The sequence below is a fragment of the Eschrichtius robustus genome, chromosome 20 (genome assembly GCF_028021215.1).
Source record: "Eschrichtius robustus isolate mEscRob2 chromosome 20, mEscRob2.pri, whole genome shotgun sequence".
In the NCBI taxonomy this organism is placed as follows: Eukaryota; Metazoa; Chordata; class Mammalia; order Artiodactyla; family Eschrichtiidae; genus Eschrichtius; species Eschrichtius robustus.
The window spans coordinates 51,781,481-51,807,596 of NC_090843.1; the positions used below are offsets into that span (position 1 = coordinate 51,781,481).

The 26,116-nt window shown below is 38.6% G+C and overlaps 1 protein-coding gene and 1 pseudogene across 2 annotated transcripts in view; both read right to left on the reverse strand.

Annotated features, from left to right (window-relative positions):
* The window catches only part of SSH2 (slingshot protein phosphatase 2), a 241,281-nt gene that overhangs the window by 100,476 nt on the left and 114,689 nt on the right, over positions 1 to 26,116 (reverse strand). The gene's annotated exons all lie outside the window — the stretch shown is intronic.
* LOC137754966 (RNA 3'-terminal phosphate cyclase-like protein pseudogene) lies at positions 5,762 to 25,822 on the reverse strand (annotated as a pseudogene).

A 26,116-nucleotide genomic window follows, 5' to 3' on the forward strand; every position in this document is an offset into this window, starting at 1 on the left:
AGTACAAACATGCAAATTACAGAAGAAAAATGAGCAAGACCAATAAAAATACAAAAGGATCCTAAAGTTCTTCAGTAGTAAGGGAAGTGCAAACAGAGGAGTGTTTAAGAGCAGGGGTCCTGGAGTGAGACTGTCTGTGTTTGCACCCTGGCTGTATTACCTTAGACAAATTACTTAACATCTCTGTGCCTCTCATGTGTAAGTGAGGATACACCTAAATCAAAGCTGTTAAGAACAGAGAATGAGATAATATGCACAGTACTCAAAACAATGCCTGGCACACAGTAAGAGCTCAGTAAAAAATTAACAGCTATCTAATATCACTAATATTACCAGGGTTGGTGAAGATACCTATGTAAGTATATAAGTAAGATATACTCTTACTTATAGCTGGTAAGAACAAATTGGCAAAGCAAATTGCAAAGCATTTTGGCAGCATGTATCGAAATTTTAACAGGTACATACCATCAGACGCAGAAATTCCACTGCCAGAATTTTATCTAAAGAAATGTTCCCACATATATACAAAGCATCAGGACTTTGAGTGCAGCATCGTTAAGAGCTCTAGATTTGGAGACAGGAAATGCTGGTTCTAGTTTCAGTTCTACCAATAGCAAATCATGTAATCCCTGTGGCAATCACTTCACCATTTTGATTTTTTAGTTTATTTACTCTGCCAAATGTGAATAATGACTTGCCCAATCTGCCTCACAGGAATACTTTAAGGTAGTGGTTTCCAAACTGTGGTCCCTGGATCAGCGTCATCAGCATCCTCTAGGAACTTGTTAGAAATTTAAATTCTCTAGTCTCACCCCAGACCTACAGAATCAGAAACTCTGGGGGTGTAGGCAGCAGTCTGTGTTTCAATAAGCCATCTAGGTGATCCTGATGCAAGCTTAAGTTCAGAGATGAGCACATGTGAAATCACTTGCATAACTATACAGCAGAACTGAGAGAGCATTCGTACTACCACTAATAAACACAAAAAATAAAGCACCTTTCAATTTCATGAAAAGGTACATTTTGGATAATCATCTCAATATGCTCCTCTGTTGCTGAGCTTGAGCTTCAGAAAGCACTGATGTGAAGCTAGGAAGTCAAACTCATATATGTAACTAAGTAAATAAATACAAGTATTTTGGGTCAAGGATAAAAAGCTCAAGGTAACCTCATTAACAAATCAAGCACTGTCTCAAGCTTCTAAGTTCCAAGACTTTTTTTTTTTTTTTTTTAAGTTCCAAGACTTTTGATCAGCGGTTTTCATAATGGGAACACTGCTTTAATGATAGCCTTTGCCAGCATTTTATCTACTAATTCTTGATCCTCCCCTGAACTTTTCAGGACACAAAAATAATCACCTATTTGTCGATAAGCTATTTGTTTGGCATATAACAATAACATTAGAAAAGCCTTGGCCCCTTGCTTAGCAACTTCACTTCTCAGAGATTGAAGGCTGGCTCTCTAAAAATAACATAGGTTTAAAAAAAATAACATAGGCTCCCATATTTTCAGAAGTTCAGATTTTTGTTTTATTTAAAAGCATGTGTAGATTCTTAAAGGGTATGGAACTTTTCATGATCATTTGAGCAGTCTGATCCAAGACTCTTGAAGTTTGGTCAGATGATGCTCGGGTTGCGCACATGTATTTTTCTAGTAGGATTAACACTTATGACAGTAACTATTCTTTGTTTCTGGAGTTAATTCAATCACTTCTTAATGTTCTTCTCTGAATACATAAGAAATAACACTATATTTGGTGAGTTTTACACAATGGTAAGGGGAGACCTTAATCTAATAATGATGATATAATTCCCAATAAAATACAGTAATACCCAAGCTATTCTCTAATTTCACCTATATGTATATACACACAGTTAAAAGTCAAGAAATTCGAAAGAGCCTGTGAAATCACCAAAATAGGTATCCAAAGGCCCTACTCTAAAGGTCATTAACTTTCTCCATAGGGAAGCCCCTAAGATCTCACTGTGGTCTTTTTACTCTGACACAGTTCTCATGGGATTTGTTACATGGTTTACTTGGTTTCTAAACCCAGAGCAAATCTGAGGCAGCAAATGAGAAAAGGAAAAAAAGCTCTTATGAGTGGGTCCTCAGCAATGACAAGAGAACCACTGGGCTAAGAGTACTCAGGTGTCAAGGTACCCCTTCCCCCAAACATACACTTAAAATTCAGTCTTCACTTAAGGACCTTAAATCTTAATCTTAGTTGCTCCCATTCATCACTGCTATTTACATATCTGGCACCACAGGGAAATGCTCACACCAGTTAAGTTTTTACTGTATCAGGCCTTAGAAACAATACTTCCCTTTAGGAAGGAGATTTTTTTAAAAAATATTTATTTATTTGTTTATTTGGCTGTGCCGGGTCTTAGTTGCGGCACGCAGGATCTTTTAGTTGGGGCATGCAGGATCTAGCTCTCTGACCAGGGATGGAACCTGGGCCCCCTCCATTGGGAGCATGGAGTCTCAACCACTGGACCACCAGTGAAGTCCCAGGAAGGAGATTCTTAATCTTTTATAAGATCACATTACTTTGAGAATATGATTTTAAAAAATATATTTACCCAACATTGTCATATGATCTCAAGGAGTTCATTAAGCTTCTAAGGCCAATTCATGGCTTCAGTTAACCATAGACCCCAAATTAAGAACTTCTGCATTAGGTGCCAAAAATGTGTGTAAGTTAACAAAATTTAGGGTTTTATTCAGAATGATCTTTAAAGATTTTTTTTCTTTTTTTGGCTGTGTTGGGTCTTTGCTGCTGTGCGCGGGCTTTCTCTAGTTGTGGCGAGCGGGGGCTACTCTTCGCTGGGGTGCACAGGCTTCTCACTGCGGTGGCTTCTCTTGTCGCGGAGCACGGGCTCTAGGGGCACGGGCTTCAGTAGTTGTGGCTCGCGGGCTCTAGAGCGCAGGCTCAGTAGTTGTGAAGCACAGACTTAGTTGCTCTGCGGCATGTGGGACCTTCCCGGACCAGGGCTTGAACCCGTGTCCCCTGCATTGGCAGGCGGATTCTTAACCACTGTGCCACTAGGGAAGCCCCTAAAGATTTTTAAATGATGATGAACTGGGCAACACTATAAATGTAAAATAAAAATAATGGCTAAAGCAATACTAATAAATACACTTTAGAAGAAGTGAATATTAGCAAAACTCTCTTAAGAAAAAAAAAAGTGGTAAAAGAGAGACAAAAAGGAAAAGAGAAATATTCGGCAAATTCTTTAAAAGACTGTCTACCTTAGCAGCAAAACTCTTCGTGTAGCAAATGTTTTCACTACTAAGTTGAAGATGTCAGCACATAAAGATAACTCCTAAGACGTGAGTCTCAAAAGTGACCTTGCAACTACTAAGACAGAAGATCATTTTTCTAGTGGTTAAGAGCACTGGCCTAGGAAACATCTGGATTCTAAGGACAGTTTTGTCATTTATGAGCTATATGGTCTTGAGTAATTACTTAACTTCTCTAAGCCTTAGCTACATTATCTGTAAACAGAATAAATTAGTTCATAGGGTGGCTGTGATGATTAAATGAGATAACAATACACATTAAACTTAGCACAGTGGCAAGTGGTCGATAAATGGCAGCTATTAGTTTTTGTTTAATTTCAATTAACCCATTTTCCTGGGCAGGGGTTTACAGTTTGTAAATTGTTACCACACATATAATCGTTTACGATCCTCTGGGGTAGGAACCACCATATCCTCATTTTACAGTTTAAGAAATTGAACTCAAATGACTTACCCAAAGTCACTAATTAGTAGGAAAAGAAATCTGTACTTGCTTGACCATACTAGGAAGCAAGATTCAAAACTCCTTTCCCCCACAAAGCTTAGAAGCTCTGCCTTTTAAGTTTTGTTTAACCTTTTTCTTAAACTGTAATTAAATATATATAAAATTTGCCATTTAACCATTTTTAAGTGTACAGTTCAGTGCCAATAAATACATTCACATTGTTGTGCAACCATCACCACCATCCATCCCCATAACTTTTTCTTCATCCTCAAATGAAATTCTGTACCTATTAAACACAAACATCTCATTCCCCTCCTCCAACCCCTAGCAACCAGACTACTCTAAGGTCCCTCACATAAGTGGAATTATAACAATATTTGTACTTTGTCACTGGCTTATTTCACCTAGCATGATGTCTTCAAAGTTCATCCATGTTGTAGCATATATCAGAATTTCCTTCCTTTTTAAGGTAATGGACACGTGGGTTGCTTCCATTACCTTTTTAAAAATATTGTTAACACTTATTTTGAGATTGGTTATCCACTTTCAGATTATTCACTCCAATTGTCCTTTTTTTTTTAAAAAAAAGGGAAAATACAAGTAAACAGTTGACTTAATTCTTTAGAGTTTATAATACAGAACAGTAAAACCACGATACTGCGGGGGGACATTGCTTTTTCGGTGCGCCACCATGAATCAACACAAAGGAAAAAACTTGAAATGCAAATTTGATTTGGTAAGAGAGCAAAACAGTTAGTTAAAATAATAAATTAGCTTTAAGATTATCTATAAATCACTTTACATGCTATTCTTGGGACCTTTAATAAGGGATAATGGAAAGTTTTCTATTGTTGGACATGAAACTAAAAAGTTCTTTAGGGTTGACCTGGGAGGGAAAGAGAGAGAAGTTGCTCAAGTGCCAGGAGTCTGGGAAAACCTCAGTAGATGACTCTCCTTGAAGCTACTCCGAATGAGTGCTAATACACTACAAAGACCAAACTGCTGCTATCTAAAAGTAACCCTAAATCACTCAACTAGTTTAAGGATGCAACTTGAATAGATGGGAGTTCCTCTACTTCGCCCTTTTTAACTGTGAGATGAGAGTTCCTCTACTTCGCCCTAACTGTGAGATGAGATTAACCACAAGCTTGAGCACACAGTTCTCAGAAATAGCTAAACCACAATGGAAGGGAGGAACAACTCTAGAGACTTTGAAAACAGTTAAGATTCAAAGATGCAAATGAATCGTGCACTTTGGCGATTGAAGGTGTGCATACAGGCTTGGGTTGTTAGCACGTACTACTACAGGCGGAGACAAAAAGAAAAAGAGCCAAACTACTAAAATCCAGTTTTATGAAATAATTTCAGACTACAGCCAGCGGGTGTTAAGAATGAACTGCCTTTCTTCGTGTGCACGGCTTGTAACAGAAACCTATGGTCACAAGCAAACTTATATGAAACAAGAAAACAAAACAACAAACACGGTAGCTTGAGCACCAGCAGGACCCGCAAGGGAGTGCTAGCTTTTCCGGCCGGCGGTTCAGAGCTACTGACCGCCCTTCAGCCCAAGTCTCCCGAAAGCCATACGGCTGTCACTCAGTCATCACAGACAATTTCCCTGGGGCGACCTCACTTTGAGATTCTCTCAAAGTTTACCAGAAATTCTCGCAAAGGATTCTTCTGTCCGCCTCCCCACCCCCAGGACACTTTCTCCCTCCAAGAATTACCCTTCCCCTCCACCCCACTATGCCCCCAGACGCCCCGAGACCTGCAAGCAAGCAGGATGCGATTTCACCCTTGCTTGCTCCCAACTGCCGGGGGAAAGCGGCTGCTGAAAAGCAAACTTTCCGAGCGTTCACAGAGGGTGGGAGGGCGCGCGGCGCACTCACAGCTGGTTGATGGCGTTCTGCGAGATGACCGCGTTGGCAGAGAAGTAGGGGATCATGTCGGGGCCACTGAGGCTCCAGGTGCAGGCGGGGGGCGCCTTCCTCTCGCGGGCCAACGTGCTCAGGGTCATGGGGCCGGCTCAAGGCGCACAGCTCCGCATCCCGGCCCCCGCCCGGCTCCGGCACGAGGCGCTCGCTTTGGGCTCCGCCGGACTGGAGGCGCGGACAGCGCGGACTCCCGGCGGCAGAAGTGGGCCCGCCGGGTCGCGCGGAAGCAGCTGCCGTAGCCCTGGGGCTCGGCTGTGGAGTCCCGGCGGCCGGGCGCCTCCAGCAGCCCGCCCCAACTCGCGTCCGGGGCGGGGCGGGGCGGGGCGGGGCGGGGCGGGGCGGGGCTGAGCGCGCCGAGGGGAGGGTCCTGAGACCAGAGAGGGTCGGCCCCGCGGGCGCCCCGCCCCGGAGCTCTTAGCACCCGCCGGATCCGCTGTCGGCGTCGGAGCCTGGGGAACAGGGGTCGGCCCCAAGCCACCTCGGCTTGGGTGAAGGAGTGAAGGGAGCCGGGGGGTAGGCCAGAATGGCTCGCATTTCATTGGAATGTTTCAACAGAAAGGTCCTGCCTCTTAATCGGCTTTATGCATGAACCTCAAACAAACCCCATTTTTCAAATGACCTTAAAACTTTAAAAGGCTGTACACTCGCAAATGCAATAAATGTTTATCAACGGCTTCCTATGTGCTACGGGCTAGGAAAATGCTGAGATAAACTGGATTTTTTTTTTTTATAGTTGAAGTTGTGGTGGGGAAAAAAGGTCTATCTACACTGTCGATAACATCTGCTAACGCTTGTAAATAAATTTACTAACCATCCTCCAAACCAAGGATTCCCAGCCTTAACTGCACATATGAATCCACCTGTGGAGATTTTAAAAAATCCCAATGCCCGGTTGCACCCTAGACAAATCAAATCGGAATCTCTTAAGGCTGGGATCTAGAAGTCAGTATTTTTCAAAGCTCCCCTGGTAATCCCATTGCGCAGCCTGGTTGAGAACTACTGTGCCAAATGATCTAGAGAGGAAGGCGGGCTAGAGATTATATCCTCACTGTACCGATGTGGAAACACTGAGGGTCTAGCCAGATGATCTTATTTGTAAGTGACTTAGATAGGAACTTAGATAGGAACTCCCGTTTTATAACTCCTGATCTAGGGCTTTCCCCACCAAACCCTATTCCCTGATGCTTTATGATTTTCCTTAACAACTCGCTGAGCAGTGCCTTTCACCTGAACAGGGACCAGCTCTGTAAAAAGAGAATCTCTTTTCTCTCTCACCTACACACTATGCTATGTGTAGTGGCTTACAAAAGGGACTGGCCCCCTGCAGGCACTCAGTAGAAGTTAGCTTCCTGGGTTTCCCTGGTGGTGCAGTGGTTAAGAATCTGCCTGCCAATGCAGGGGACACGGGTTCGAGCCCTGGTCCGGAAAGATTGCACATTCCGCGGAGCAGCGAAGTCCGTGCGCCCCAACTATTGAACCTGCGCTCTAGAGCCCGCGAGCCACAACTACTGAGCCTACGTGCTACAACTACTGAAGCCCACGTGCCTAGGGCCTGTGCTCCACAAGAGAAGCCCCCGTAATGAGAAGCCCGCGCACCGCAACGAAGAATAGCCCCGGCTCTCTGCAACTAGAGAAAGCCCGTGCGCAGCAACGAAGACCCAATGCAGCCAAAAATAAATAAATTAATTAAAAAAAAAAGTTAGCTCCCTTATCTCTTGTCCTTACTGTCTCATCAGAACAAGTATTTTTGGGCATCAGTATTTTTAGCTTTTATGAATACTTGACTAAAATATACATCGATATAAGTTGCTTTAGGAATTCCAGAGCCAAAAATTAATAATTTAAAAAAAAGCGACTTCACCATCATAAGAGATCATGAGAAAAAATTATAAGAGAAATTAGAATTATAAAAGAGACTATAATTAGGAAGACCTCACTTTACTACTCAGCATATGCTAGAATCAAAAAGAAATAAGTCTTTGTTTTATATAAAATTTCAAACTTCTTTTCCTATTGGGAAGTTTGGCAATTTTCAAAATACTAGTAATGAAATAATCTAAACTATAAATTCTATGTCTACAACCAGAGTCCCTCTTTTGTTAGTTGATCCTTCCATAAAACAAAGTTGTTGCCAAGGCACTGAGGGACTGGAAATATTGCAAACTCATGCCAGAAATAGATATCTAAATTAGGAAGGAACTAGTTGGCAAGTGAAGAGTTAATGAAAGGTCTGGACTTCGGAGTCCAGTGCATCATCATCTTCATCCATCTCTAGGAAGGAAAAATTTTGAAAGATTTATTCAGGCTATGTCAGCAGGCACCCAAATGGCAGTGTAAGAAAAAATCTGCTGATACACCCCAAAATAAATTGCTTTAAATATCTGGCAAACTTGCCAGTTTGAAACTTCTTCCAGGCTGTAATTTATTACAGCCTCCTGCAGTGATTTAAAAAAAAAAAACAAAAAACAAAAAAAACATAGCAGGCTGTTTGGAACAGCACTGTTAAGGTGAGTCCAGTTCCTTTCATGACACAGCAGTGATAGGATTTTATTGAAGTCAACACATAAATGACGCCGTTTAGGAAAAGATGATGTCATGGTAATCATTTGTATCTGCCGGAAAAAGAACTCAGCAGGAAATGTATCTTACTCAATGCAACACTTAATATCTCTGGCATTTAAAAACGATAGAGATAAAGATTTCATAAATATGTATACTTGTCTTTTATAAATAGGTTCCTATAGTGACACCCCATAAGTGCATAGTCCTTTGTTTCTCCTCAAAAGACTTCTGTCAGTGCCCATTCAACAAAAGAAGGAGACTATTTTAACACCCCCATCGAGGCCTTTTCAAAAGCTTTTCAAAGTTAAATTCTCATTTTGAACTGTAATATAGAAAATTGGGAAAGTGCTAGAACATGCCTCTTGGTTTTTAAGGAAAAAAAAAAAATCATCTCTGCAGACTGAGGTACCTTTAAGGAAATAGTTCTTTCTACTACTGTTTCAAAAAGTTAAACAAATTCCGTTTCTTTTCACAATCTGCAGAGTGTCAAAATGTCAATCAATTTAGTTTCAGCTCAATTTAATCCTTTACTCTCCAGTGTCAGGAAACAAGGCTCTAGGGAGCAAGTTCTCTGTACCCAAGCATCTAGGAATTCAAAAATGATTCCAAATTAAATTGAGCAGCATGAAATAAACTAAGCTAGTTTTCTACTCCACATGAAGTCAGAAGGGGCTGTCTCTAAAAAAAAAATCTGCACAAAGGCCCTGAAGAAAAATCGCTGCATTTCTTTATACTGTTGCTTGAATTCAGTAGATTTGAAATGAATTTTGTCATGTCATTTGCTGACTATTTCAAGGGTCAGAAATATGAATATTCTAAAATGTTAATTTGGCTCTTGACAGCATTAGCTATGACCAAATTAAAATTTTTGTAGAGTCATATATTAATAGCATTAAAAAAATTTTAAAGTAATAGATGTCTCTTGTATCTATAAGATACTTCCATTACTATGTTTCCATGTGTCCCTCCATAAGGTATAAACACTGTAAAACTGTATAAAACCAGAGACTTGCATACTGACCTAACTGTACTCCAGGACAGGTCCAAAGGTGAAATGTGAAGGATGTGAACATGCTTTTGTTGCTGTAACAAAATTTCAACATGGGTGGATCACTTGAACCGACAATAGCTAAGGAGCTAAAAGGTGACAATGTTATAGTATCAAAAACTGCGGGCTAGAAACCAGAGGACCTAAATTTAGTTCTAACACAGTCATTTAATAATCTAAGATTTTGGCCAAGTCACTTAACTTCATCTGTAAAATGGGATAATAAAACCCTAAGGAAATATCCCAAGATCTGTTTTTGGGAGAGTCGGGAACCTTAGGAAAGAAATTTCATCCAATCTGGAGATCCTGAAAAATGGATTTAATCCACTTAATGCAGTCATTTAGTTCAAAGCAGTACAGCCCAACAGTTAAAAACTCTGGCTGGACTTCCCCGGTGGCACAGTGGTTAAGAATCCGCCTGCCAATGCAGGGGACACGGATTCGATCTCTGGTCCGGGAAGATCCCACATGTTGTGGAGCAACTAAGCCCAAGCGCCACAACTACTGAACCTGCGCAGGCTCTAGAGCCCATGAGCCACAACTACTGAAGCCCGTGCGCCTATAGAGCCCATACTCCGCAACAAGAGAAGCCACCACAGTGAGAAGCCTGCACACCTCAAAGAAGAGTAGCCCCTGCTCACTGGAGCTACAGAAAGCCTGCACGCAGCAACAAAGAGCCAACACAGCCAAAAATAAATATAAATAAATACATTTATTAAAAAAAGAACTTTAAAAATAATTTTTTTTAAAGTTTATAAAAAAAACCCAACAAACTCTGGCCTTGGAATTAATCGGCTGAGTTTGAATACTAGTGCCACCATTAGCTATGAACTTTAAATAGCTACTTAACCTAGGGCTCAATATTAGTACCTAATTTATGAAGTTATTGGGAGGATTAATTAAATTAACACATATAAAGCACTGAAAAGAGTGCCTGGCACAAAAATCTACTTTTTGGCCTTAATGGCTCTGTAAGCTTAAGAGAGCTAAGGGAAAGGTTGAGGAGATTGCCCTTCAGGAATAAAATCAGAGAGTTGGAGCGTTCAATGAAGAATCTTAGATCAGAGTGCAGGACTATAATACATCTTTACATTTTTATTAAAATGTTTCTGCTTTTCTAACTCTTCCATGTATCTTATCCTTTGAGTGTTTCTCTGAGGTAAAAGACCTATGTGCTTTTCTTTAGGTTGTTCAGAAAGCGTGTGTGTGCGTGTGTTGGGGGAGCAAGGGGACTCTGAAGTCAGTCTGGCAACCTTCAGGTAAAGTCCACTGTGCATTTTAGTTTATTCACCGAGAAAATGAAAATGTTGGACTAGAGATAATCCTCTATGCTCTTTTCCACCAACCTGAAAAACAGCTAAAGTGGGCAACATTAAAATGGCAATGAATCTGATATCAGAAAGTTCTAGACTCTAGCTACTTTGTCCACAGGCAGAACTTACTGTTCCAGCCCTGGTTCTTTTAATCTTAAAGTGGGATGGTAATGCTTACCTCCCAGGTTTACTAAGATACACAGACACAAGTGTTTGTAAACAGGACAGCACTAAATTTTTGTATTATTACCGTCCATAAATTGGCCAATCAGCTTCCAATAACCGAAAGCATTGTATTTGTTTGTATTTGGGATGAGAAGTTAATCAATGAATGAAAATTAAAATACAAATAAACTTCCCCTATATACCACCATTTCATTCAGGAAGTCTTTACTATTATTGTTTACCAGGCAGTTAATTATATATTGCCATCTTGTAGTAACATGAGATCTGCAGTGCTTACTGGGATTTTGCTTTCTTTTTTTTTAAGCTTTGAAATAATAGTATTAACTTATATAACTTTATTTTTAAAATACCTGGTCATAAGAAAGAATGATTATACCAATCTGAAGACCTATTTGTATTTTTATGTTTTCTCTAAGGGGCTTGATCTAGAGAAATAAATAGTAAATTAATCTCCTGAGGGTCAAAAGGGAGAAAACCAACACTTTAAAGAGTTACAAAGCAAAAAGCCTGTTACCTAGAGTAGCACAACAGTCTGTCTCCTGTTAATCTGTAAAATGCTAGGATAAAACTCTCAAGATAATACCCCTAATTTTCAAACTTGTTGCCCACACAGTACCTAGAGGTATCTCGCTACACTTAGTCAAAGGCACTCTTCATTCAATACAATACACTAAACTCTGTAAACAAAGGCTCTTAAAAGCTATCAAGTTTTGCAATCACCATGAGGCTAATAGTTTTATTTAAAAGAATATCTGACAATAGTTTTAAACACTGGATTAAACAATGTCACTGAGCCCTTCCAATCCTTTCTATGGAACTTTCCACCGTAAGAGCAATGGGGAATACCGAAAAGATCTGCCTATCAACTCCATGAGAGGCAGATCTAAGGCACTCATCCCCCATAGTCTTAACCATATGCTCTAGTAGGAAGACATGCTGAAATGCTGCTTTCTTCAGGTTACAAAAGCCTCACACTCTATTGTTTAGTAAAAATAATAGGCATTTATAGATCACTTTTCACATCCAACACACCTTACAAAACATTTAACCATTTAATCCTCACAATCTCTTTAAACATTAAAAAAAATTTTTTAAACACATGCTCAAAAACATTTTTTTTTAGTATTCAGAAGGATACAGTAAAAGTCACTCTTCTCATCCCCATCATCCTACTCCCAGGGATGACTGTTAATACTTCCAGAAATTTTCCTTGCGTAAGCAAACATTAATATATTGTAGCTGCTCTTTAAGAAACACACATGCATACAAGCCATAATTATATTATGCATATTATTCTGCTTTGTGCTCCCCACACACTTATCACTATATCTTGGACACTTTTCCATGTTTATAAAGATATACCTCATTCTTTTAAAGGAGTGCATAGTATTCTATTTTACAATTATATATAATTTATTTAAATAGTCCTCTACTGATGAACATTTAAATTGTTTCCAGTCTTTACTATTATATACAGTATCACTATGAACATGCTTTCACACAATCTTTGGGCATTCATGTGGATATATTTGTTGGATGGATACCTAGAGGTGGAATTGGCAGTTAGTTAAAATATTTTAAACATCTTAGGAATCGGCAGACATTATCAAATTGCCTTCCTAAAGGGTTTAGTTTTCTGTTTTCCACTGGAATCTTTGTGTCTCCTCCCACACTGTGATCTATTAAATTAACTCAGGGCCCAAGATTCTCTTCTACACATCTTTTACATACTGCATTAAAAAAAAATATATATATATATATACCAATATATGTATATATACGTACATATGCGTACGTATATGTGTATAATATTAGAAAAGTAAAACATGCTTAAGGAAACTAGAGAAATATACTAAATTATAAAGAAAAATATGAAGAACTATATTATAGACAATTAATTTAAAAGAATTACTTAGACTGTAAAAAATATAGTACAAAAACTATTTTGAAGATAATTTTTAATTCAGAAGATGTTTTAAGATCTTGTTTGATGCTAATGATGTAGAAGACATTATAGGTGAATGAGCCAAATGTGGCCTAATACTATCAATGTCCTGAAATGGGGTGAGACAGAGACAGAAAAATGGGAAATAAATTTGGGAGTAACATAATACGGAATCTAGAGGAGCTGAGAAGGTCTTGAAAGTAAAAACAATAACTGATATTTATTGAGCTGACACTCACTGTGTACCAGATCCTCTATTAAGAGTTTACATGCAGTATCTCAATTCTCACAAACAACCCTATGATTCTATTATTATCTTTACGAGGCTCAGAGAGGTTAAATGATTTGCCTGAGGTAATACAGTAGTATTTCAAACTCAGCCAGTTATTCTGGCTCCAGAACCTGTTTTGTTAATCAGTCTTCTACATTGTCTGCATGATTATGTAGGTTCACTACCGAACACGTTAAGTCTGAAGAGGTCTACTGCCAACAGGAAGAACTCCTGCGGACCTTAAATACCTACCTTCCTGCACCTGGTGTTTTTTCCTCTACTTGATCCTAGCTATAGCTAGCAGGTCCTGACAATAATAGGGACCTAACCCAGTGCTAAATATAGCAGTAAGATGATCTTCTGGCTGTTGTATACCATCCTCTTGCTACCAGATCCCTCAGAACTCTGTATTTCAAACTCCTATTCATCCCAAGACATTTTTCAAAGCACTTATATCTAAACATTTTTTTGTTTCCCTAGTTTTTTTTTACACAGCATCTTACATGAAGGAGGCATTTAATGTATTTGTGGATAATCATGGGATCATCATCTCATTTGATGTTTTAAATAAACCTACTAGCTGGGCAGGTATTATCATTCCTTGCTACAGTTAAGGAAAAGATGAACCAGACTAATGTCTAGGTGATAAGAAGCCTAGACTCTAGGCTAAGGTGTGTCCAATTCATCCAGTCTCAGATCCATTTACCTAAGCTGAGATGTGTCCAATTCAATCTGCCAACATACTATTGACAGATTAACTGAATACAACTGGACTAATCCTGAACACCTTAAGGCCAGGCACTTTAGATACTGATTATCAAAATGAGTTAAACCCTTTTATAATAATTCCCTACTTAAAACCCCCAAATAGTTCCTTGTTCCCTTTCAGATCAAGTCCAAGCTCTTCTTCTGGCCTTCAGATCCTCCATAATTTATTTATTTATTCCTTTAATTTATTTTTGTCTGCGTTGGGTCTTTGTTACCGTGTGCGGGCTTTCTCTAGCTGTGGCGAGTGGGGGCTACTCTTCATTGCGGTGCGCGGGCTTCTCATTGCTGTGGCTTCTCTTGTTGCGAAGCATGGGCTCTAGGCGCACTGGCTTCAGTAGTTGTGGCATGTGGGCTCAGTAGTTGTGGCACACGGGCTTAGTTGCTCCGCGGCATGTGGGATCTTCCCAGACCAGGGCTCGAACCCGTGTCCCCTGCATTGGCAGGTGGATTCTTAACCACTGCACCACCGGGGAAGTCCCAGATCCTCCATAATTTAAATCCTACTGTAATCCAGCCATTATGGCATATTATTCTCAACTCCATCTCTTCGCCAACACAATCAGTGTAACTATTTTTTACCCATTCTCCCAAAACAAATCCTTGCCATAATTAGGTGGTTTCTATCCTGTCCTCCTATATCTGAGTCTCCCTCTCCTCTCTGTTCAAATTATTCCTTCTCTGAGACCATTTTTATACAGGTTATCCATGTATAACATATTTTCAAGGCCTGGTTCAATTCTCAGCTCTTTCATTAATTAAAAACTCTACAGTGTTTTCACATACATCCTCACTTGATTCTTACTGAAATCCTGTGTATAGGTAAATAGAGCTAGCTGGGATTATCAGCTTCATTTTATTGGTGTGGAAATTGAGGCTCAAAAATTAAGGGACCTGCCCAAGTTTACATAGCAAGTGTCAGAGATAGGATTTGAACTGAGGCCTTCTGATTAAGTCCAATGATCAATTCCTGGTTTATAGTATGCTATGACTCTTTTCTAATGCCTTTAGAATTTATTTATTAAAAAAAAAAATAAATTTATTTATTTATTTATTTTTGGCTGCGTGTTGGGTCTTCGTTGCTGCGTGCGGGCTTTCTCCGGTTGCGGTGATTAGGGGCTACTGTTCGTTGCGGTGCGTGGGCTTCTCATTGTGGTGGCTTCTCTTGCTGTGGAGCACGGGCTCTACGCATGTGGTCTTCAGTAGTTGTGGCTCGCAGGCTCTACAGTGCAGGCTCAGTAGTTGTGGCGCACGGGCTTAGCTGATCCGCGGCATGTGGGATCTTCCTGGACCAGGGCTCGAACCCGTGTCCCCTGCATTGGCAGGCGGATTCTTAACCACTGTGTCACCAGGGAAGTCCCTCCTTTAGCATTATAATCTGTATTGTTATTCAAGGTCTTATTCTTTATTTTATGTCACATATGCCACATAATTTATCTCTCTGCTGAAGCAAATCACGTACAGTAACTCTCTTTTGTGGACTTCATAGAGCCTAGCACAGTGCTGGGCAAGTCATAAGCATTAAATATATTCTGGTTGGTTGATCCTTTACCCCACACCCCACTATATTCTGCTTAGGGCTCTAGATAAATATTCCCTGAAGGAATCAATATGTTAATGACAGAGGGTCTCTCTCCCTGGGAGCTCCTGATACGGGGAGAAATCCCTAGGACTCCTTTTCATTGCCTCATCTTTCTGCTGCCTCTTGCTCTTTGGGTAGATGCCTCCTTCATACAGAGAATACAGCAGAGGGCCTGGAACACAATCCAGTATGTAAGGGTTTTATTTTTATTTTCAAGCCTGCTCTAGACTTTCAGGAGCCAAAAGTTCAAATCGCAGCAGGATTGATTCAGCCCTTTCACAAGCAGTTTAGTACTATGCAGTTTGTTTAGACTGATCAAGTTTCCAGGCCCTGGCTGAGCAGCATCATTATCTCTCCAAGCTTTCATGTATCAGCTTCCCTGGCCATATTTCACTTTCCATGTCTTTCTTCTCTGAAATCAGGTGAACAGGCAAAATTACACAGTTATACACAATTTTGTACTTTTCAACAACCTTCAAATATCTTCAAGGAATTTAAATATAATACAGGAAGTTTTTGGGTTTTTTTTTTTTCTGTTCCCTGCCTCAGTTAGGCAAAAATCAAGAAGGATGCAAAAGTTATACTCCTCAATTCTCAGTAGAAAGGGGGTACTCTGTATCATTCTTCAGCTAGTACATCAACTAACTGAGAAGAGATATGGTATTGCTCGATTCTATTCAATCCACCTCAGCTGGAAGGCCAACTGGACAATGGATCTTAAGTGAAATGAAAAATACTTTGCCAGGGGAAAAGAAGACTAGGTAGCAACTCTTTCTCTTAATGTTTAATTGTGAAATATTTCAAACATACAGCAAAGAACAGAGAGGATAACACACAGCCAGATACTCAGTAGACAGCAGGATCACGTTCTAACATTTTACTCTTCAGATTTTAAAACATTACAGTTGAAGCCCCCTGTGAACTTCTCTATGAGCACCTTCCCCTTCCTCTATGCACGTAACTACTCTCCTGAATTTGGTGTTCATCCTTCCATTCATGTGTTTATATTATGCATGTGGAATATTTTTCTTTAATATAAAACTGATTCAGAAAATTACAGCTTATAAGCATTGAACTTTCAAAAAATTTTTTCTTAAGGTTGCTATATAAAATACACATAAGAGAGTAAATAAAAACGTTTTCCTGCTTAAAAACTTCTAGTCCAGGGATGGATAGATGAGTAGATATATGATAAAGCCAATATAGCAAAACGTTAATTGTGAATCTAGGGGGTATGTGTATTTGAGTGTTTACTGTATACTTCTTTCAACTTGCTTGCATGTTTACATTTTTTTTTCCCCTTTAATTTTATTTATTTATTTATTTATTTTTGGCTGTGTTGGGTCTTCATTGCTGTGTGCGGGCTTTCTCTAGTTGCAGCGAGCGGGGGCTACTCTTCGTTGCCGTGTGCGGGCTTCTCATTGCTGTGGCTTCTCTTGTTGCGGAGCATGGGCTCTAGGAGTGTGGGCTTCAGTAGTTGTGGCACACGGGCTCTAGAGTGCAGGCTCAGTAGTTGTGGCGCACTGGCTTAGTTGCTCCACGGCATGTGGGATCTTCCTGGACCAGGGCTCGAACCCATGTCTCCTGCACTGGCAGGTGGATTCTTAACCAAGCCACCAGGGAAGCGCTACATATCTTTTTAATAATAAAATATTAGGAAACCCCCCCCCAAAATCTCTAGTTCATATTTTGTCTAAAAATCTCAGTGAGGAAGGACATCAACTGGTTTCAGATGCTTAAGGATCTAGTATACTTACAGAAAACAATAATTAGGCTTGATAGTCTAATTACTGTTTAAGCTCTTACTTTATGGTATGTAACAAACAAAAAGAGAAAAGACCAGTTCCTCTAAGATTTATCTTCACAGAGCCACATCTTGTAAAGCAGCAACTTCAGCTTTGACCTTTCCATCCTTTTCTGGAGAGTTCATAAAATGATTTGTTTGTAATCCCTTTCTCACCATGATTTAAGCCCCCAAATGGAAAACTGTTTATGGTTGATAAGCACACCTAATAAAATGAGTGTATTAAAAAATCAGAAGAGCAATACTTTTAAATGTTTTTAAAAGATTTTTATAGTCCTTCTCACAAACCTTCTAAATGAACTTATCTCAGGAAAATGCTCTGCTACAAGTTGATCTTGAGAAGAACTAGTACAAAAGACATTCACTACTGGTAAAATAAATACCACTGTGATATAATATTACACAATAGTACTTTGCCTACTGTTTGAGGTATTTTCATATTTGTATATTATTTTTGCCTGACAATAAGCACACTAATTTTTTTTTTAAGGAAGAGGAAACGGAGTCTCAAAGAATGAATCTACTTGTGTCAAGTCATGCAACCAATACAAACATAGGCCTCCTAGCTTCAATACCAGTGCTCTTTTCATATAACTGAGAACAATGAACTAAAAATCTTTTTGTTTTAGTGGCATTTAAAAAATGACATTACCAGAAATTATACTATTTATCATTTGTTTGTAAAGTACTTTACCTTAAGTGGCCTAATTTAATAGTAATTACTCTTTGGGGTCGATATTTTCATAATTTTATAGGTAAAGTAACATATTCAGAGGAAACTAAGCTTAATGAAGACTGTTTTAATTACAGCATACTGCTTTCCAAAAGGAAGGTTCTTCAAGGAAAAGGATTATGTTGGGTTAAAAACAGCAATTCCATTTTGGGCAATGTGAGATATTGTTGCATCAACACAATTCTTAACAAAAAATTTTTAAGAAAAATTGTGTACTTATTAAAATTAAATTTAATTAACATTTTAAATTAAAATTTAAAATATGTACAAGCTGACTTTTGAAAACTGAGCAAATAAAAAGATATGATACATGATTGTCAAAAATAAAGTCAGTGAAATTTCCTGATTGCTGAACACTACTTATAATTATAGTCCTTTTTATATTATAGAAAATAAATTTTGGGCTTTGTGTGTGAGCCTAGTGACAGATTTAGCTAACGATGAATGAATTACAGTTAAAGAGTTATTTTCTTTTTATAATATTACCAGGTGTAATTTATTCTAGATATTACTGGAACAGAAGTGGATGATTAAATATGATGTTACAGTTAATTAAACGGAAATAAAAACATAACCCCCCACCCCGCCCCACTCTGAAACTCTTACAGCTGAATGTAATCCAAAGTGGCACCTAAATACACATTTAAAGGTTAATTCTTTCATGGGCTTACCTGGCGGCGCAGTGGTTGAGAATCTGCCTGCCAATGCAGAGGACACGGGTTCGAGCCCTGGTCTGGGAAGATCCACATGTCGTGGAGCAACTAAGCCTGTGTGCCACAGCTACTGAGCCTGCGCTCTAGAGCCTGCAAGCCACAACTACTGAAGCCCACATGCCACAACTACTGAAGCCCGCACGCCTAGAGCCCGTGCTCTGCAACAAGAGAAGTCATCACAATGAGAAGCCCGCATACCAGAACAAAGAGTAGCCCCCACTAGCTGCAACTAGAGAAAGCCCGCGTGCAGCAACGAAGACACACAGCGAAAAATAAATAAATAAAATAAATCTATAAAAAAAAAGTTAATCCTTTCAAGAAGAAATTTCGTCACTTAAAAAAAAGAAAAGCAGGCTTCCCTGGTGGCGCAGTGGTTGAGAATCTGCCTGCTAATGCAGGGAACACGGGTTCGAGCCCTGGTCTGGGAAGATCTCACATGCCGCGGAGCAACTAGGCCCGTGAGCCACAATTACTGAGCCTGCGCGTCTGGAGCTTGTGCTCCGCAACAAGAGAGGCCGCGATAGTGAGAGGCCCGCGCACCGCGATGAAGAGTGGCCCCCGCTCGCCGCAACTACAGAGAGCCCTCGCACAGAAACGAAGACCCAACACAGACAAAAATAAATAAATAAATAAATAAAGAAAAGCACACAAATACCTGTCTTTGTGGGCTATAAGTGTTCTTTGTAAAGATATAATCCCTGTTTAAAGGCATCTTAATTCTGCACAGCCACCCCATCTCCAAAGACCAATATTGATATAGGACTATATAGAGTGATACAGCTTGAATGATGGATGTATTCCATCAAACATTAAGTTCACATCTCTGAAGGGAGTTCAAATTTTGCTCTGCATCAAAAAAACCCCATAAGGGGTAGCCATGTTTTCCCCTAAGAACCCTGTTTTTTACAAAATCTCAAGGGAAAGAGAGCTTTAGTCAGTCAAACTGAAGCATTAACTATGAAAAAATTTCTGCTTACTCTTTTACATGGGCATAGTAAGTACTGGAATGATAAGTACTAAGAATCTAGGGAAAATTCTGTGATAATAAAAAAAGGAACCCTAGGAAGCAGAATATTAAATTTCTTATGCTGAACCTTGAAAATAGGGCTTTTACAGTCCTAAATGTTAATTTATGTTTGGACATATACGATACTTATTGTTTATATTTTACAGATGGGTAAACAGAGGCATACCAAAACAGTGAATGCCAATCTTGTCAGGTACCATGTTAGTGTGAGATATTCAAAGAAGTATGAGAATATATAATTATATACTAAACAGCTCCCTGTAAAGCAGGGGAGACAGATGAGATTTGTGAAAAAAGTGGCCCTCAGTCCACCAAACTACCCAATGCTCCTCCCTGAATGGCATGTTTTTTACAGGTTTGCATTTGCAGATGTTGTTCACTTAACTTGAAAAACCTATTCCTCCCCTCCTCTCATCACTACCCAAAGCTGTCTGGTTAATGCTTTTATTCAAGATGCCTTCTGTAAAGGTTATAGTGGGTTATAAATGTTCTTAGTAATAGTAAATAATTTATTGAGCATTTACTGTGTGCTAAGCATCATGCCAAACTATGTAAATGAATGATATCTCATTTCATCATCACGGCAATTTTATGAGAACTGCTAACCAGCGTTCACTTTTAAGGAATATCCTGGAGTAACTGAGAGTCTCCATTCTCTCTGTAAAGCATCCTACCATAGTAGCAGAGATGCTCCTGCCTAATAGGTTACTCCTCTCTAGTATGCCTGTTCACTTCTGCTTTTACAAGTTGGATGCTCGTCAAGAATATTTGTATTTGTTTTAAGAACTGTTGGTTCCGATGTAAAGAATGGACTTGAGGACACGGGAAGGGAGAAGGGTAAGCTAGGACAAAGTGAGAGAGTGGCATGGACATATATATACTACCAAATGTAAAATAGATAGCTAGTGGGAAGCAGCCACATAGCACAGGAAGATCAGCTCGTGCTTTGTGACCACCTAGAGGGGTGGGATAGGGAGGGTGGGAGGGAGACGCAAGAGGGAGGAGATATGGGGATATATGTATATGTATAGCTGATTCACTTTGTTATAAAGCAGAAACTAACACACCATTGTAAAGCAATTATACTCCAATAAAGATGTTAAAAAAAGAAAAAGAAAAGAGATGAACAGGGTAAGAATTGCTGGTGAAACCAACTGGGATACTATGGGCAGAGTGTATAAGGAGAACCAGCAAAGAATGATGATAAGAAAGCCAAAGGAGGTGAGAACTGCAGAGAAGAATGGTCAATAGTGTCATTTAAGATGGGGATCAAAAATTATTCACTGGCAATCTTAACAAGAACAGCAGTTTGAGTAGTGGAGGGAAAAAAAAGTCAGATTTCATGGGTTAAACAGTGAATGTGAGTTGACAAAGGAGGCAGTAAATACAGACTGTCCTTTCAAGAAATCAAAATAAACTTGTAGTTTGAGGTGAAAACAAGGTTATGGGATGGTATTTTAAAATTATATTTTAATTTCTTTTAGTCTGATAAAGACCTGACCGTGTTTGTAAGATGAGGGAAACAAGCCAACAGAGAGAGGTAAAACATTGTACTTAACCCTATGACAAATTAAAACATTAAATAATAGTCACAATAAATCTTGATAAAGGATACAATATTTAAAGAGTCTAAACTCCATGAAACAGGAATATTTTTACCAAAGGTATAGATGACAATAAGACCATTAGAATGCTTTGCAGATTAAAAACCTTCCAAAAATGTGTTCACATACTTGAACCTTAAAGATCCGTATCAAGTTGGCTCAGAAGTCATTTTCCAGAAATTTCTAGAATGGCAGAGAAATGTAATTGTGTGTGTGTGTGTGTGTGTGTGTGTGTGTGTGTGTGTGTGTGTGTGTTAAGGGTAATTTAATTTCTCATTCTCGACATATGCTTGACATCTAAAGAGATCTGCATAGGCTTATTTTCTGCTACATGGCATTAAGAGTTTAAAATACCCCCAAATAAATTACAGTATGTAAAAAATAAACAAAAGCCTAGAGTGAGGAGAGATTAGGGGGTAATTCAGTTAATGAGCTTTACGTGGTGGAATCTGGTATTCTAAAAATTGAGCTCCTGCATAGTTACCTTATCGCACACAGTTAAGGGACTTGGAATTTCATATGTAACTTCTGGCCAGCAGGTTATTTTTTTAAAAATAAGAACCATTTCTTCTTTTCAATCACAGGTAAAATCTCCAACTTAAAAATAGTAACACACGTGAACTTCTTATTGGCATCATATTTTTCATGTAATTATTTGTAATCTTCCCAAATATGCCTTTCCTATATTCTACATGGCCTGTATTTTCCTGTCCCAGAGGGTATCAATTATAAATATTTTATGTGGCTAAAGACGCAGCAGCAACGTATGTGTGTGTGTGTGTGTGAGAGAGTGTGTATGTAACGTATATATGTTATAGCTCATCCTTTTAACAGAAAGCTTAGAGTTTGGTAAAATTAAGTCATTTGGTATTCTGTAGAATTCACATACCAATCTACCTAAGACAATCACCATTTAACTCAGTTGAACACTAAAAGTGATTTCATTGATTACATGTTCCAGCTGTTAAGAGGAATAGTTTTGCAAAACAAAACAAACAAAAAAACACTGGCCTGCCAGTTATATTTAAATTTAATTGAAAACCTTAATGTAGCAACTGCCTTTTTTTTTTTTTTTAAGGGGGGATGAAGAACTAGGCTATAGTGATTCTGAAGGTTTCTGAAATACTGTAAAGATTTACTTGTTTATTATGGACATAAAATTATGATCCTACTTTTAGAAGAGCTCAGTTTATAATAATAAAAAGGAATATTAGTAATAATAATAATAATAGTTACCACTTGTTGAGTGCCTATTATTGTGATAGGCACTTAACCTTTATATCTCAAATCCTTGTTTCTGTTATAGAGTTGAGGAAATGGGCTCAAAGAGCCTAAGTATCTTTTCCCAAAGCCTGAAAATGGGTGGAAAGTATGGTTCTTTATTCATTCCTTCTACAGAAAACTAATGAGTACCATCTATGTGCCAGAATTTAAGGATACAATCATGAACAAGATATTGTCTTTGCTCTCACTCAGTTTAAGTGGCAAGAACAGACAACAAGTAATGTGTAACAACAGTGTTGGAAGTGCTGTGAAAGGGAAGCAGAGAGTTCCGTTAGAGCATGAGGTGAGAATTTTTCCACTGAAGAGTAAGGATTATTATAAGCAAAGGTGGCTCATAACCAATTATGTGTTTTAAATAGTTTCTAAATTTCCTGACCTTTTGTTTGGTGTATTGGCAGAACAGCTGTTTTAGGGTTGGTTTAGGTAATCCATAACAGGTCCTTTCTTCTTCCTCCAAATGGGTCCTTGGCTTGGGGAAATTCTCAGTGAATAATTAATACCAGAATAGTCTGCCAGTTATGTTTATTAATACAATTTTTTTGCCTCAGGATGGTGGAATAGCAGTGAGTCAGAGAAGCAGATGAGTCTGTGCTCAATAAATATTCATTGATGAATGAAGCAAGATGATCAGTACCTTTAAACAAGGTTTTACAAATAGCATCCAATGGCTGTGACTTTAGGTAATCATCCAGGTTGAATCAGATTTGACTTACTGACTCAGAGATGGGAAGCTCCCATTTCTAATTCAATACTAGGCTTGTACTAAATAAGAACTTTATTGGTATATGAAGTGTGACAATTTCACTTCTTGCTTTTCCTCAGTAAATGATCTTAATATTATATGATGTAAACGGTGTCAGCCATAGTACAGAGTTAGAGAAATTAGGCTGTGAGTTTGTGAAATTAAAATGGAACAGAAATAAGAAAATACTAGTGAAAGTACATCACTTTATATCTTGCCTTAATACTTGGTGCTTGATATTCATTTAAGCTTTCCTATAAACAATTCTATTTGCATTTTCAACAATCCTATAGGATAGATGGGCAGATGCTATCCTCATTTTACAGATAGACAGGAAGGCTCAAACAGAAGTGAATTGTTATCCATAGAAATATTATTATAATGATGATAGAAAAAATAATGTAGTCCAATTCTCTGCCATTACACAGGTATAATAAAAAATGTTTGATGCTTATAATTTATATACATTTATATATATTTCCTTTTAGATTACAGTTTGAAAAACAGATGCTGCGCTGGGGTAAGTTTTCACTTTTACTTGGGAAATCTTTTGTTTTTCAGAAATCTTGTTCTCTAATCACCTGATGAAAATATAGCAAGCATTTTGAACTATCTTTTCTAAAGACTAATAGTCTACAAATAATACTAATATTCAACACATCAGTTCTAATAAACGTTTTACTCATCATCTTCTGAGATAATTAAATATGAATGTTGAAGTGATATGGAATTTGATGATGGCGGCAATTTGAGAGTTCATTTGAGTTATAATAGGAAATCTTTCTGTAGTGTTTATTTCCTTTAAAATACGTTTAACACAAACACATACAGGTGATACATAAATACATATATATAATTTTTCTTACTCTGAAATATGTACTTGTGTGTGTGTATACCCTGTGTGTGTACAAACACATACATATGTATATGTAGATATACTTCAGGGTAAGAAAAATCATGAATTTCAGGAGTTCCTACAGTTCATACTGTTTAAACCCATAAGCACAAGAATATCAGAAGGAGAGAAGAAAATAAAAACTTGCCCTTATACTGAACTCAGCAGTTCTGATATTAAGTGTTCAGAATAAACCTTTCCTAATAGCCTCTTATCCTTTCATCCAAAACAAATAACTTGTAGTGAACAAGAAAGGAAGTATATTAACTTTATTAATTTTTTAAAGTTTCCTGAAAATTTTCTGGAGGAAGGTAGATTCTGATTTTGGGAACTGCAGTGGGAGTGTAGAGAAGTAGGGAAAAGGATGAGCAAATCTTTGATTCTTTTTTGTAGGCTACTTTTTAAAAAAATGAAATTAATTACACCTTTTATTCATTTGGGAAAATCATTTTTGGAGAAGGTACCAGCACTACAGAAAGTTAATCATCCAGCCATGAATTACTTTTAAAGCCAGAAGATGGATTTTTTTATCAAGCTTCCCTAGCTTCAACTCATATATTTATCATTCATTTGCTCAGTAATTTAACAATTAGGTAATGCATGCCTACTGGTTGCCAGGGCTCGGCCTGGATCTTGGGAATGTAAAACCAAGGCATGCATGGGAGCCGACGGCATATGAGGGGAGACAAACAAGAGTGTGAAAAATGATGAAGTCCTTCCTTAGAGAAAATTACTATGAACTTTTCAATGTTAATTTTATTCACCAAATTAATATACAACAGACTTGCAAAACTCAACACAGTTTTAAAGTAGGATTAACAGCAAGTACACTTTTTCATGAGTGAGTGAAACTATTTTCTTTTTTTTTTGGATATATAGTTGTCTTTTATTTGTATGTTCTGATTCGTTGTTGTTGTTGATGATGAAAAGAAAAGAAAAGCCTTAATATAGTAGCTCTCCTGTCCTGGATGTATGCATTCAAACTCATTCCCTGGGTTTCCTTGGCTGCACTGTTTTTTCTGTAGGTAGGGCCTTATCCTGAGATAATACCACTTGATGGTCTTGCTGAATTAGTAAAGCCAATGCCAAAACAAGTCATCAATACTTTATCTCTGCCCTTGAGTTCTTCACAACATGGCTTTATTTTAAAATTTTAAACATAATCTGGAAAAAACTCTTCAAATGCCTCAAAAACTATGGTAAGGGGAAGACAGCAGGGCTAGCAGGACTTTGGAGCACGAGCAGCCTCTAGGATCAGGCTATAGTTAGTAGAATCTACACATTTGCCTGTTTAGACTCCTTCCAGCAGCAGCTTGGTTGGCATAGTTTCTGCCAAGATCCACTGGAGCACTGCTGCCCCTGGCCCTGAGGGTTGAAGGCCAGTTCAGCACTCAGGAAGGTTCTTTTGGTGGTCTTGGCAAAAAGTGATAGCCCCAAGCCCAGAGCCTTCCCAGGGTTGGCCCCTTTCACATGGTCTGCATAAATAAAGAAAGAAAATGTTGAAGGTGCTCCCTCAAGTGCCACAATTTGGTTAGTCATTGAAGGTTATACATCTATGGAGTAGCCCTCTAATACTTTTGATTTATCTAGGATCTGTGAGCTGAATAGGTCTCAAGACCTTCCTTATAAGACATGAGAAAAATACTTCGCCACCTCTAGGAGGCATCCCCATTGCATAGTCTTTAGTTCAAAGGATTCACTCATCAATCTCAAACTGTTTCCACACAGGGCTGTGGTCATAAAGAGCCAAGCAAAGAAGGCTTTGGAGGTAACAGCCTCTACTGCGATGGGCACTGTAGTTGTGTTCTATTAACTCACCATAAAAAGGCCTAGTTGATAATAAAAGGGCACACTAATTTGGTTTACTTCCATTGGAAAACTAATAATTGTTTTGTCCAGCAGCCCTATGACATTGGCTTCAAAATCTCTGAGGCCTGGGTTGGGGTCTTTGGCCTGGGTT